This window comes from Esox lucius, chromosome 11, assembly GCF_011004845.1.
Source record: "Esox lucius isolate fEsoLuc1 chromosome 11, fEsoLuc1.pri, whole genome shotgun sequence".
Lineage (NCBI taxonomy): Eukaryota > Metazoa > Chordata > Actinopteri > Esociformes > Esocidae > Esox > Esox lucius.
The window spans coordinates 21,566,358-21,581,069 of NC_047579.1; the positions used below are offsets into that span (position 1 = coordinate 21,566,358).

Consider the following 14,712-nt stretch of genomic DNA (forward strand, 5'->3'; position numbering starts at 1 on the left):
CCACTCCTTAGAACCTACAACTGGTCCAGTGGCCCAGTAAGTGGTGCGATACCGGTGCTACAACAGCCCTCTTCAGATCACCCCACAGATGTTCAATTGGATTCAGGTCTGGGATCTGGCTGGGACATTCCAAAATGTTAATCTTCTTCTGGTGAAGCCATGCTTTTGTGGATTTGGATGTGTGCTTTGGGTCGTTGTCATGCTGAAGGTCATCTTCAGCTTTCTAATGGACGCCTGAAGGTTTTGTGCCAACATTTCCTAGTATTTGGAACTGTTCATAATTCCCTCCACCCTGACTAAGGCCCTGGTTCCAGCTGAAGAAAAACAGCCCCAAAGCATGATGTTGCCACCACCATGCTTCACTGTTGGCATGGTGTTCTTTGGGTGATTTCTCTTACAAATACCTCTTTGTCATAGTCAAAAAACTGCTGTAATAATATAGTTTTATGTAAGCAAGTTATGAAAGCTTGTCCTGGGAGTTCATTCACGTGGAACTAATATCTTGTTATTTATATATTACCCAACCGTTATTTTGTATAAGCCACCTTGTCTCTTGGCCTGCTCAAAAACACCTGCACCTGGCACTAACGTAAACATAACGTAAACTTTTAATATATGCTATGTGTCCTGACTATATGTGGACACCGGACCATCACACCTATTTGAGCTTCTCGGACATCCTGTTCCAAAACCACAGGCATTAATATCAAGTTGCCCCACAATATTTTGGAGTTTCTCTGTGGGAATTTGTGCCCATTCTGCCAAAAGGGCATTCTTGAAATCAGGCACTGATTTTGGACAAGAAGGCTTTGCTCTATTTTATCCAAAAATAATTAAATGTGGCTGGGGTCAGGGCTCCATGCTGGCCACTCGAGTTCCTCCACACAAATCTTGTCGAACCATGACTATGGATCCCACTTTATGCACAGGGGCACAGTCATGGTGGAACAGGAAAGGGCCTTCCCCAAATTGTGCCACAATTGGAAGCACTCAATTGTCTAAACTGTCTTTGTATCCTGTAGCATTAAGATGACCCTTCACTGGAACTAAGGGACCTAGCTCAAACCCTGAAAAACAGCCCCAGACCATTATCCCTCTTCCACCAAACTTTACACTATGCATTCTGGTAGGTAGCATTCTCCTTGCATCCGCCGCACCCAGACTCGTCCATCAGACTTCTGGATAGTGAAGTGTGATTCATCACTCCAGAGAACGTTTCCACATCTCCATAGACCAGTGGCGGAGTGCTCCACTCCAGAGGATGCATGGCATTGCATATGTTGATGTGAGGCTTCTTACAGCTTCTTTGCCATGGAAACCCATTAAGTGAAGCTCCTGATGCACAGTTCTTGTGCTGATGTTGCTTTCAGAGGCAGTTTGGAACAACAGATGAATGGCAGTTTTTACACGCTATGCATTTCAGCACTTTGCAGCCCCGCTCTGTGAGTTTGTGTGGTCTACCACTTTGTGGCTGGGCTCTTGTTGCTCCCAGATACTTCCACTTCACAATTATAGCACTTACAAATAACCTGGGCAGAAACTTCACGAACTGACTTGTGGCAAAGGTGGCATCCTATGACAGTGCCACTTTAGAAGTCACTGAGCTCTTTAGTATGACCCATTGTACTGCCAACACATGAACTCAATAGGGGTCTCCACATACTTTTGGCCATAGTGTATAGTGATTTCTTCTTGAACAAAAGTCATAAGATATTGAAGGTGTTTTCACTCATTTGATGCCGATGGATTTATGGAAGTGGTGCCACTTTTCCATTTGACTTATTTATTGCCTTCTGTTGACCACTCAAAATAATAAACAAGTAAACATGAAATACTATAGTTCCGCTATTACTGCATAAATAGTATGGTGGACATTTGCTTTTATTACAATGCAAAATTCTGCATACAGTTATTCCCGTATAAATACATTCAATTACTGTTTGGTAGATGCAATTTAAACATGGTGATAGGAAATAGTGGCAAGCCTTCCTATAAATAATCAATTTTCAATGTTGTGGGGATCAAAATAGACCTCGGTCTGGTCTAACCACATGAACATTCAGTCAGTTATTTCTTTCTTCAGTTTTCATACGTCGTAACTTCATAAACCCCCATAAACTCTGCAGGATCAGCATGACCAGCGGGGTGGAAAACAACATTACATTATTATCCAAGGATTAATGCAGTACACACTCACAGTTAGACCCAAAACTTCTGATGTTCTCCCAAGGAATCAAATTCAATTTGACTGTTTGAGATATCATCAACTTTCTGAATGCATGCCTCTCTGTCGTTTTCTCTCTATCTCTTCCCTTCTTGTCTAACCCTGCCATTACTCTAATTGCACTCGTAGACATTTGAAGCTAGCCAGGGAGTAAATATAGCTCACGGCCCATTTTTGGTGGGTTTCTGTGATCTGTCAATTTGTGGCTTTTTATTGGTTAATAAACATCTGGCTGGGTTGGACAGTGAATGACAGAAATAGGATTATGAAGAGGGGGGTTATGTGAGGAATTAAGGTGATTTCATATTAGTTAATTCAGACTGATGATAGCCTCAGCTGTGGCCACCAATCCTGTGATTTGCATTTAGGAGGACACTCAGTCTGTCATGAAATTATAATCTAATCTTATAAAGAATGAGCATCTTGATAAATTGGTTTTATAACACAGTTTATACAATGTTGTATCCATTTGTTTCTATTTAAAGAGTTATGACTTTGATATGTTTTATGATTGTACTACCGTGGAGCTTTCTGCCTCATTGAACACCAGAGTGTCACCAAAACTACTTTGCCCTCCGCATATTACAGCTGATAAATCATATTTATACCTGTTAAAGTTGGAGATTTTGTGTTGTTTCCATTTATTTTATATGCATTAAAATTAACGTTCAGCTGTTTGATCATCCAGGTGTCTGTGTTCCCAAGGAATTTCGGGGGAGACCAGATATGCATTATTGCTTTAAAGGTACTACTAGCACACAGTAACAGCAATATTAAGCTGATATTTGTCTGTTTGGGTTTCAGTTGGGTTTTGATTGGTGACAGGTCGTCGTGGTGGGTAGCATTCCAAACCCAGCAATTGTCCAACTCTAGTTTGCCCCGGGCAGGAAAAGGAGGAACAGACTGGGAACGGTTTCATCTGGTTGGAGCTAGTAGGGTTTTTCCTATCAGCTACTTCACTATTTCAAACTGCTGCTAGCCTCAATATTACTCACATGCAAAACACAGGAGAGGAAAAAGCAACAGGTGTCTGTCCATGTGTGCGTGTGTGTTTTGTATTGCTCAGTGAGCTTGTTAATCTGTTATGTTCATTTTCAGTCTCACCTGTGCGCGGTCCACTTCATGTGCAATGGTTGCATGTATGTATGAGGTTAAGTTATAACCTCATGTGGAGTCCAGTTCTGCTACCTATAACAGGACATCACTGTGGGCTTAGGAACAGTAAACCGTGTGTTTTTGCGCGCGTGTGCATGTGGGGGCAATACACTGCTACAGGTCACATAGCGTGGGAGACAGGGGTCAACTAGGTCACTTCCTGTTCCCTGTTAAAGAGGTGCATACAGGGAAATATGGGAATGGAGTAGAAACATCAAGGACTTACGTAGTACAAGGGTATAAAGACTCTTTTCATTGCGCCACAACTTCTAACCTTCTCATTTTTCTCAAAAGAACATGCTTTTTCCCAGCCATTCCTTACTGGGATGTGTTTTTCCTACAACAATAAAATCATCACTCAGGTACATTTACTAAATAGCCTGTAGCCTCAATTCAGTCTAGGATGTTCTGTACAAGCACTTCTAAAAGTAAATTTCTGCAATACCTGCACAGATTGTTGTTAACATGTAAAGTTGTGTTTAAACTTCCTTTAAAAGTCCAATGCAGTCTACAGCAAGTCTCTGTTTAAATCCGGGGACTCATTTTGGAGGTTTACTTCATGAGGTAGGACAGGGCAACGCCTCACATGGTGAACGATCGCTGGGCAGCTACGTGGTAGACCATAAGGCTGACCCCATTGTAGTTCACTGTCTGCCCTCTACCAGGCCCCAGTTTGTCACTCTGTCCGGGCCGTAGCACGATCATCACTGGGATGAAATTACATTACTCAAATGCTTGTGCCAGCCTGTGAGTGTCTATGTGTCAGCTTGGAGATAACAGGCAGTGTTGGAAACCAACACCACAACAGAGTCCCATGACTCGAAGCAGACCCCTGTTCTCTCCCTCCTCTCTGCCAGCAATACTTAAATCCTAGAGATCATCACACGGGGACCGCTTCTTCACACCCAACTGGGGTTACACGTCCCACTTACTTCCCCAAATTCATAGGTTTTGGGTTTTCCACAGAAAAAAAACCCCAGATGGAGGATTCACAGAATCAGGAGCTAACAAGCGTGAAGGGAATTTTAAGTTGAGTTGGAATTTTGCAACCATTTATACGCCACTCAGATTTTTAAGTAATTCTGTACTTGTGTATGTGCCTCTGTTCCCAGATATGGATGTCGTACACCACATGAATGTGCACTAGATTACCTCAAAACTGTTTACCATGGTGCATGGGGCTTTATTACACAATAATCTTATAATTATTATAAACTGTATGAAACCCAACCAGAAACCCAAGACAGAATTTCCCTCTTTGTCTCTTCTCTCTACCAGTCTATCTGTCTGTCTGTCTGTCAGTCTCCTCTCTCTCGCTTCAGAGAAATTTAAAGGTGTGGCATTTGGTGGGGCATTTGGTGCGTTCCGGGGCTAGTATGTGTGGGTGAGTGTATTTACATTTCTTTTGCTAATCTTTTTTTGTTTGTCGATTTCATGGAATATTTAGTCACTCGTAATTTTTTTTTTTCATTTTCATTCGTTTTTTGAAGGGACCCTTCTTGTACCTTGGTTGTATTGTAATGACAGCCCATGAGACGTCTGTCTGTGTGTGTGTGTGTGTGTGTGTCGGGAAGGGTTGTGTGGGGTTATATGTGACTATTTCTGCATTGGGATACACACATGCGTGCATGCGTCCGTCCGTGTGTGTGGGTTTACCTAATGACACCCCACGAGGAAAGGCAGGACAGCTTTAATATTGACTTTAAGTGGAAGTGGCTTCAAGGCCTCCAGCTTAACCAGATGATGCATTATAACAGCGCTGTGTGGAGAACGAGAGGGCACCTCCTCCTGCAGTATATGTGCCACCGTCGGTTATGAGGATTTTTACTGCCCACTTACTTTACGGCTCCCCTGTTTGTTTTGGGATGAATTCATCATCCATAATTTGACAATGATATGGCTCTCTAAACTCTCCTCATGCCCGTGTTGAGCCGAGCTCTGTTCCCGTGTCTGCGCACGCACGTGTCCGTCTCAGTGTGTCTGCGCGTGTCTGAGTGTTTGCACATACAGAACATTGCATTTAATCAAAACCAATGAACGGTGCCCCCCTCCCTCCCCCCGTCTCTACATTTACAGCCTCCCAGGCTCTGCTACTCAGGTGCATGCGGCCAGTATTTATGACGGCAGTAAAGTGGGCTGCTGTTGTTAATCTCTCAGTGACGTCTCCTTTCCTCTGCCACTCGTGACTCGGAGTCTGGGTCCAGCCTGGCTACAGGGACTGGCCCCTAGGGACTCTTGGAAATGGGACCTTAAACTGTGGGTAGACGGTTGGGCAACTAGGAGTAGGACCCAACTTTGGAGGCCCCGCGGTTGTTGAATAGTTGAAGGTTTAGCGTCTCGGGTCCGGGGTTGATTGGGTCCTGCATGTTCACGAGACAGATTCGACATGGCATGCCCCAGACAAGCGCACTCCACGGCCCGGGAGAGTGCCAGGGGAAAATATGGCTAATGGGAAGCAAATGTGGCGCACTCCTCGGCTCCTGTCACTCTCCATCTGAGTCACGCGCCCTCCAGCCCTTCTATCGGACACATTTGCAAAATGAGCTTTGCATGCGACTTTAAAATTCCTCATTTGAATAATGTTGGGCTTGGTATAGAATAATACACTTTCATGTATATGAAGTAAGTTGGAGTGTGAGAAGCAATGACTATAAGGTGCGTGCGTGTGTGTGGGGTGGGGGGGGGGGGTAAACTGGTGCCAGAACACTACTCCTTTGCAGGAACTCCTGCTACTGTATGTAACATTTGCTGATAGAGAAGCACTGCAAGTGACACTGCTCCAAGACAAGCAGCCTTTACCGCCTTTTTCACCCCCCACACACCTCTCCCTCTCTCTCTCTCTCTCTCTTCCTCCTTCCATCCTCCTTCCCTCTTTCTCTCTCTCCCTTCCTCCCTCTGCCTAATCCCCCCCCCAACTGTCTTTTCCCTCTTTCCCCTCTCTCCTCTTCTTGTTGCGGTTGTATTTGTGCCCCTCAGGAAGATTACAAAGAGGCGCTTTGTGAGAGGATGCAGCTGCTGAAATCCGACTAGATCCAGCTGAAGAGAGAATGGAGCAGGTGGGTCAACAACACGACCCCTCCATTCCCAGAATATCAGGCTGCACATTTGCAACAGACACACACACGCACACACTCACACAAGTGTGCAAACATACACACGTGTGCGAAAAAGACGCGTGCCCAAAGGCACACACACACGCACACACTAATCCTACCAGTCCCACAAACAAACAAACAAACAAACTCAACCCAGACATAATGTTCCCACCCACATAAAAGCGGTACACATGCTAGACACCAGACAGCCATAAAAAGAAAACATTCAAGGAAGCTTTCATGCACGAATCCCACATGTGTTTATTTCAAAGAGAGAAATAAACAGTGATTAATAAAAAGAAATACTTTGCAGGGCTGAAAGAGCTTCGCTGCTCTCCCGATCAAGAGAGGAGAAAGACACAGTCAGCTCTGTGAAGTTGAGATGTTAATGGGATAGGGAGTGGCATGCACACACACATGCCCACACACGCACACGTGCGCACACACGCACACGTGCGCACACACGCACACGTGCGCGCACACACGCACACATGCGCGCACATATGCACCCATGCGCACGCGCGCACACAAACACACACAGGCTTGCACAAAACTTCACATTTCAGCGTAGCACCAGGGACATTGGTAAGACAACCCTCATCCGGCTTTGTGAAAAAAAGATTGGGAAGCAGAGAGGGAGTGAAAGTGAATGAAAGAATACACAGGAATGAAGAGTGTGAGAGAGGAAGTCGTGTAGGCCAATGTGCTTGTTCAAGCAGGGGCGGGTTATATAGCCTATCAACCCATGATGTCGCTTGGGTGTTGTGACATAAATTGCACATCTACTGTACAGTACAGAATCACCACATTGTTTTGATTTTGATGGGCCTGCTTTAATTCAGACTGTATGGATGATAATGAAATGCCTTTACTGTAAAGGATCAAGTACTGTTGAAGTTTAGAGGGATATGAGTTGTTCCCACTTTATTAATCACATACGTAGAATTCAACTCAAAAAACAACTGCAGACAAGCTTGTTTATAATGAGTACCGACTGAAAACAACTTTAAAATACTTGATGACTATTCTTCGACTTTCTTCTATCGCCTATGTTTTTCTTTCTGCTGTTATGTTCCACAAAGAGTAGCCTGGACCATAATAAAATAAATATGCAAATGAAGCCAGGAGGTGGAAGGGCAGTGAGAGAGGTCGGAGGGGGAGGGGCATTCTGTGGGGATTTGAACTGTTCCTAACTTTGAGAAATGTATTTTTGGTATGCTCTGAGTGTTCCCAATCGTGCTGCAGCGTGTGATGACAACAGGGTCTTCTGTCATACGCTCGGTCTGCTCCTAGAATGGGGTACTGACGTGTCTTACCCACCATGCTTCACACCAGGCTTGCTGCTTGAAAGAGGCCAGTGTCCCTCACACACTTAGTATTCCTGCCCAGAGCCGCAGGCTACAGTCTTATCACCAGTCATGGGCTTGGTGCTGACACTTCCCCACCAAGTTCTATACCAAGAATTCTATCAAGGAGAGCTTTTCTCATTAAATGTATCTATGGCTGCAAAATAAATGTCATAGTCAGTTAATGTGAAGGTCATCAGTCAGTCTGAACATGTCAGCACATTTTTAATTCTCAGTAAAGTTTTCTGGCCTTTTGTTTTCCTTTGATGAAGTTAGACTTTTCCGCAATGTTGTCCGAGTGGTGGCGGAACGTCATAAGAATGTCACTGGGACATCACGATGCACTGGCGATTTCCATCTGAAAGGCTGGGTCTCACGACCAAGGGGCCACAGCGGTGTAAGATCCGTGACCGGAGACCGCTGGTCATCAGGAAGACATGCCGGTGCATGTCACAGCCCCTGGGTTTCTCCCAGGATCCATCGGAAAGGCTCCTGCTGCCACTTCTCTTGTGTCCGTGAAGGTTATTCATGCCGCTCCTTTTCCTACATTATGTAGTACACTAGTAGACATGCTTATGTGTGTATGATGAATTTCAATGGGTGGTACTGTAGGTCTTGAAAAACATGGCTTTGGTTTCCAGCTATCTGAATTTCCATCCCTTTCACATGTTTTTTATACTGTGGTAGGCTAAAGAAGCTGAATGGATTACATTGTTAAAGATATTATTTAGATATTATTTTACAATAAAATCTCAGCGGAGGAGTTGAGGACTTGTTCACAAATAAAATACATGAGCTACAAGCATCTTGACACTAAATATTTACCATTATTTATGGATAAAGCAGTGTCCCAACTATGGTGTTTGATAATGATAACTTTTGTTTAATAATGATAACTTTTCATCAGATAGTGAAAAAGTGCGCCAATCTTTCTTAGAACATAAAAGTTTCTAATTCTCAAATATGCACATGCTCATATTCCCAGTATACAGGCATGAGTCAATAATTTGATTTCCTTCTTCTCGACTCAAAGACGCAGCTTAGTTGCAGTTATGTGCAGTTTGCAAACCATTATTTGTTTCTTCATCCACATTTTAATGTTTCCAGAGTTTTTCCTTCAGAGACTTGTTCTTTGCTGCCGGATTGATTTACAATGCTCCAGCACAATGAATCCCATAGAAGCGCATTGGTGCCATGTCTTGAAAAAAAATAGACATTCAGAGGAAAGTCAACATTTCTGTTGAAACAAGTCTAAACTGTAATTTGTATGGTCATGGATTATTATCAACATTTTGGAGAGAGAAATTTAAAATGTTTGAGTTTGAACAGTGAAAACATTTCTACCCTTGTTAAGCTGTGTGTAGAAACGATTACACCTATTGTATTTTCAATTCAACTTTACTTTTAACCTAACCTTGAGTTGGAAATACTTATTTTCTAAGAGAATGTCCGGTAAAAAAGGTAAAAATGGCCTCAATGGGGATTTTTTGGTCCTCACAACTACAGTGAAACATGGACAAGCAGACAAACACAGACACGCACACACACACACACACACCATGAGTTGTAATATATTCAACTGTATTATCTTCCAGCTGTCTGCCACAGCTGCCAACTTCCAGAGATATGTTTTCTGACACAGCACCCCCTGGAACAAATGACTGTTAACACCTCTGCTCATTTTCTGGTGTTTCATCAGTTTGTTAGAGTCCTTACATGGAGATGCTTGTATGCAACAGCAGTAATGTGGTTTGTGCTGATGGTTGTGGAACAAAGGACACACATTAAAATGACTATCTTTTCTGATCATCATTATTTTGATCTATTTCAGGAAATAAACCTATGTGAAACCTACAGTCGGGAAACTATACGACGAAGTAATCGTGATCACATACCGACAATATGAGCGCGACAACTAACTCTGCGAGCTACGACAACTTCAATGTGTTTTATTTGGACGTGGCTCGGGTACCCACCATTTCCCAAGGTGATCTACAACTCAACCATATTCATTCAGATCTGTTTCATGCAATCGGCCCCGATTCTTATTGTTTCCATTAATTTGCACGTTTATTATTAAAACATTGGCAACATGTCTGAATAGGGCTTCCTGTGTCATCTTAGAGCTATTGGCTGGGCGAATCATTGCAGTTTGTGGGTTTTAAAAGTGTGCTGTATTTGTAATGGGTGGTGAATGATGTAGGATTTACATTTAGTTGTTTTCTGGGCATGATGGATGTAGTTCCACCTTGCTGTCTGATAGACCATGCAGATATTTCTTCCATACATTGATATTTCTTCCATACTTCCTTACCTACAAGGTTGTTTTTGGCTGTTTCTATACAAAATGCACACACACACAAACACACATACGACACAACGTTTGTTCGCTTGGAATAGAGAATATAACAAACAGTTATTCAATTGTTCTCTCTTTCTTTCTCTTATTGTCTCTATTTTTGTTTTTAGAGGCTTCGTGGTCATCAACACACTGATGAGCTCCTAGCAAGGCAGCTCCTAGCAAGATGGTGAACAGAACGACTGAAGTTGGGGAGAGAAAATGCAGCACCATTCATCTACGTGTTTACCTCTCTGGAGAAGACAATGGATGTTACAGTTTTAAGAGCTGTCAGGAATACTTATTCTTTACCACCACAGTGCTCTAAGCCTGCTTCTCGATTTAGATTTATTATAGAAGAGCTCTGCTTCTGAGTTACATTTCACCCTTTGATAGGTGGGGTTAGCGACGGGGGTCTGTGGGGTACTGGGTGTTGTAACGTATATGGACAATTATTTGAATGTGTGAAACTCGCGTCTCTAAAACTGCATAAAGCGCTGTGCACTTTGAGTAACTAAATTTGCACAAGAGGTTGGCTTCTCATAAAAGTGAAACAATAAATGGGGCAAGGGAATTACAATAATATGTCAATATTACAGAACATTTTAGGCAACAGTAGATGGCTATGCATTACTTCAGTGATCATATTTTTGGATTATTAAATAAGATTGTGCTCTGTGTTATCGGGCCATCTTTATGTTGTATTAGAAAGATCAATGTTTCCCAATTTATTGTGAAATAATCATTTTAGTGACATATGAGCAGCATCCCGGGAATTTACCTGGTCTATAGGACCATATAAGATACATGTATGTTTTAAATGAATCAGATTATGTATGAACTAACCTTGTTGTCTTGAAAGCGTCGGATGGATCAGGGTCTTGATCTGGGCCAAGAAAAGAGCAACTGTAAGACGTCTATTTGTACATTGACACAGATACTGAGAGTAGTATGGTTATCATGCTAGTATACGCCAGGGAATGTCAGTAAAGATGTCAGCTTGTCAGCAGGCCCTCTACTGCAGTGTTGACAAGAACTCTCCGATTGCAATTCAGAGAATGTTATGAAGTAGGTTTACAAAGGGTTATCACAGAATCAGGAATGACCTATGATGTTTATAATGAATCATGAATGACCTATGATGTATATAATGATTTTTAGACCTGTATACAGTCTCTACATGTAAGCTACATGTTAAAAATGTATATTATGCCTTTATACAATAAATACATTTGACATTTTAATAATGGATATTACAGCTGTATACAGTTAAAACATGTTACTTACATTTTATTACGAACAATTATTTAGCTCTCCAGGATTGGAATTTTTGTTTAAATACAGCAGCTACACGTTTTATTGAACTACAGTAGATCACTACATTTTTGATAATCTTTCAGTAGGCAAGCTGTGTATGCTGAAAAACCATGTAAGTGCCATTGATGCCTTTCATAAATGCTTTTGATGAAATTCTGTGTCATGTTAGCCTACATGAATCATAAATAGAATGCTTTAAAATAACACACAAATGCCCAAATTGACAATCTAGTTTGGCCGAATTTCCACCCTCAGCCTAACGCTAATCTTTTTTCAGAAAGGCTGATCTGGGATATTTCTTGTTTTGTTCGTGGAAGTGGTTGATACTTTTAGGCAAGGCTAGATGAAAGATTTGAAGAAACTGACAGAAAATGCAATGCCCCAAAAACGGTCTACATCTGATGATCTGTATTTAAAGGTCCCTTTCTTGAGGGACAAAAGAAAACCCAGTGATGTGCTTTGCTCAGCATCTGACAATGTCACCTGACACCCCAAAATAAAAAATGTCAGTATGCAGTTGCAGCTAAGTAACCATTCTTCTGGAAAGCAAAAGAAGCACAGAAAATATCAAAAACATGTCAATCAATGGTGGAAACTCTTCCAGAACGACGAATCCAGAATGTCAGAAAAAGGGTTGGCGTGAAATATTTTGATGCATGACTTCAGCCTTCTGTGAAGCACCCCGTTTGGTCAGGGGTGCATTTCAGCCGGCTGTGTGCAGGATTTAGTTAGAATCAATTAACACAGTAATCAGATCAGATCATTTATCTAACTGAAATTATATGCATATCAAAATATTAATTGTAATAAAACAAAAATAAGCATCATATTAATATTACATTCATATTAAATGTCACTCTAACACTAGTCTACTTACTCAACCCTTTTCTCAGGGACCCCCAGACATTTCACAATTATGTCCCATAAACAACCACACATTATTCACCAATAAAGCATTTGAAGATTAATTGCAAAGTTTAATCAGGAGTGCGTGCCCTAGACTAGATCAAATAATTGGAAGTTTGGGAGACATAAGGTGGAATATCCTGTCTCTGAACAATCAATGTATATGTTTCTGGGTCACAGAGAAGGAAGTAAGTAGGATTGAGGATTTATAATAAACTTTAACAGAATGAGAACACCCTGATTTATTTAATGAAGTTTAAGTGATGCACTATTTGACCAGCAGAGGATCATAGGTTTGAACCTGTCCTGGGACAATTACTAAGAAAATGTAAACAAAACCGTGGCTATCTCCTGCAGTATATTCTGTGCAAGGAATGCCAATATCAGTGACTCAATCAGCTGTTATTTTGTTTTAGCTAGCTGTGTAACTGATATAAAAGTTACATATACAGTGGATATAAAAAGTCTAAACACCCCTGTTAAAATGGCAGTTTCTTGGCATAATTGAGACAAAGATAAATAATGTCAGAACTTTTTCCACCTTTAATGTGACCTATAACGTGAACAATTCAATTGAAAAACAAACTGAAATCTTTGAGGGGGAAAATAAAAAATATTAAACTCAGAATAACCTGATTGCATAAGTGTGCACAACCTTAAACTAATACTTTTTTGAAGCACCTTTAGATTTTATTATTAGCATTGCACATCTTGACGTGACAATATTTGCCTACTCTTCTTTGCAAAAAGCTCTCAAAATCTGTCAGATTGCTGGACATCTCCTGTATACAGCCCTATTCAGATCACCCCACAGATGTTCATTTGGATTCAGGTCTAGGCTCTGACAGGGCCATTCCAAAACATTTATCTTCTTCTGGTGAAACCATGCTTTTGTGGATTTGGAAGTGTGCTTTTGGTCGTTGTCGTGCTGAAAGGTGAACTTCCTCTTCATCTTAAGCTTTCTAATGGACGCCTAAAGGTTTTGTTCCAAAATTGCGGTTCAAGCTGAAGAAAAACAGCCCCAAAGCATGATGCTGCCACCACCATGCTTCACTATGGATATGGTGTTCTTTGGTTGATGTGCAGGATTGTTTTTGCACCAAACATACCTTTTGGAATTATGGCCAAAAAGTTCAACCTTGGTTTCATCAGACCGTAACACATTTTCCCAACTTTATTTTGAGGGACTTGATGTTGGAAGCTCTCTGCAGACCATGGCTTTTGCACTGAGATGCAACTAAGAAAATGTCAGGAAAATCCTACTAGAACAGTTAAACTTTATTTGTAATTAATCACTGAGCACACTTATGCAACCAGTTTATTGTAAGGTTTTTATTAAAAATTTTCCCCCTCGAAGATTTCAGTTAATTTTTCAATTGAATTGTTCACATTATAGGACACATTAAAAGTGGAAAAAGTTCTAACATGACGTCTCATTCATTTAAATCACAAAAACAGGGGTGTGTAGACTTTTATATCCACTGTAGCTGCTCACTGCTAAGTGGAGTGTGTCCATTTGTATTCTGGCCCTCATACCAAAATGGCCACCTTACCATCCCCATATATTTTCCATAACTCTTACGTTTGTAGCAATTTGGTTATGCTTTTAGTTCTTGCGTTCGGGGCCCTGTAAGTGGACCTATGAGCTTGGGGCTGTGAGATGGCCAATCTACAGTAGTACCGTGTGTTTCAATCTGCTGACTTCTGTTCCAGGTAGGTTTTAATCATGGTATAAGAGTGAGGTCATTAGCATGTTAAACGAAAATCTGTTGTTTTCCGGTGGTAAGGCAAATATCTGTTGATAATTCCAATGATTTTAACAAAATCCTGTACACAGTTGCCTGAAATGCTCCCCTGACCTAACAGAATGCTTCACAGAAGCAAATTTGTTAGGTGTGAAGCAATACAATCACACATAATGGCAATTTCTGTTTTAGTTTTCTGAAGCCAGTTTAAAAGGGAAAAGGGACCAGCCATCGTTTTGTCAATTGTTTCTGTACCAAGTAATTATACACAGTAGTGTAAATAAACTAATTTGTATTTAATAAAAAGAAAAGAGGAAAAACAGTTATTGTTGAGAGACAAGTGCATAACGAATAGTAATAAATACCTACAATTATTTAAGATAGGTGTTACAGTGTTTTCAGGTCAGACCAGACAAGAGGGAATTGAAAGCCAACACTGCTAGTGATAAAAGCATCCCACGTCTCTCAGTGTATGTTGACCTGGCAGAGAAATTGACTCACCTTTGCAATGTTTCATAAATAGTAACCGCCAAGAAGGGAAAAAAAGCTATCATATAGGCCATCAAACTCATTACAGGTAGTCACA

General features: G+C 41.4%; 1 long non-coding RNA gene across 2 annotated transcripts; it reads left to right on the forward strand.

Annotated features, from left to right (window-relative positions):
* The first annotated feature begins 381 nt into the window (after nucleotides 1-381).
* Nucleotides 382-11,339, forward strand: LOC105027501. 2 transcript variants are annotated; one of them, XR_002197491.2, is made up of 5 exons: nucleotides 382-2,969; nucleotides 4,658-4,763; nucleotides 6,356-6,435; nucleotides 9,652-9,807; nucleotides 10,290-11,339. It is a non-coding gene; the product is annotated as an uncharacterized LOC105027501 (long non-coding RNA). The 2 variants fall into 2 exon arrangements; XR_829293.4 differs by lacking the exon at nucleotides 382-2,969 and having other exon boundaries at nucleotides 2,986-4,763.
* Nucleotides 11,340-14,712: the final 3,373 nt, after the last annotated feature.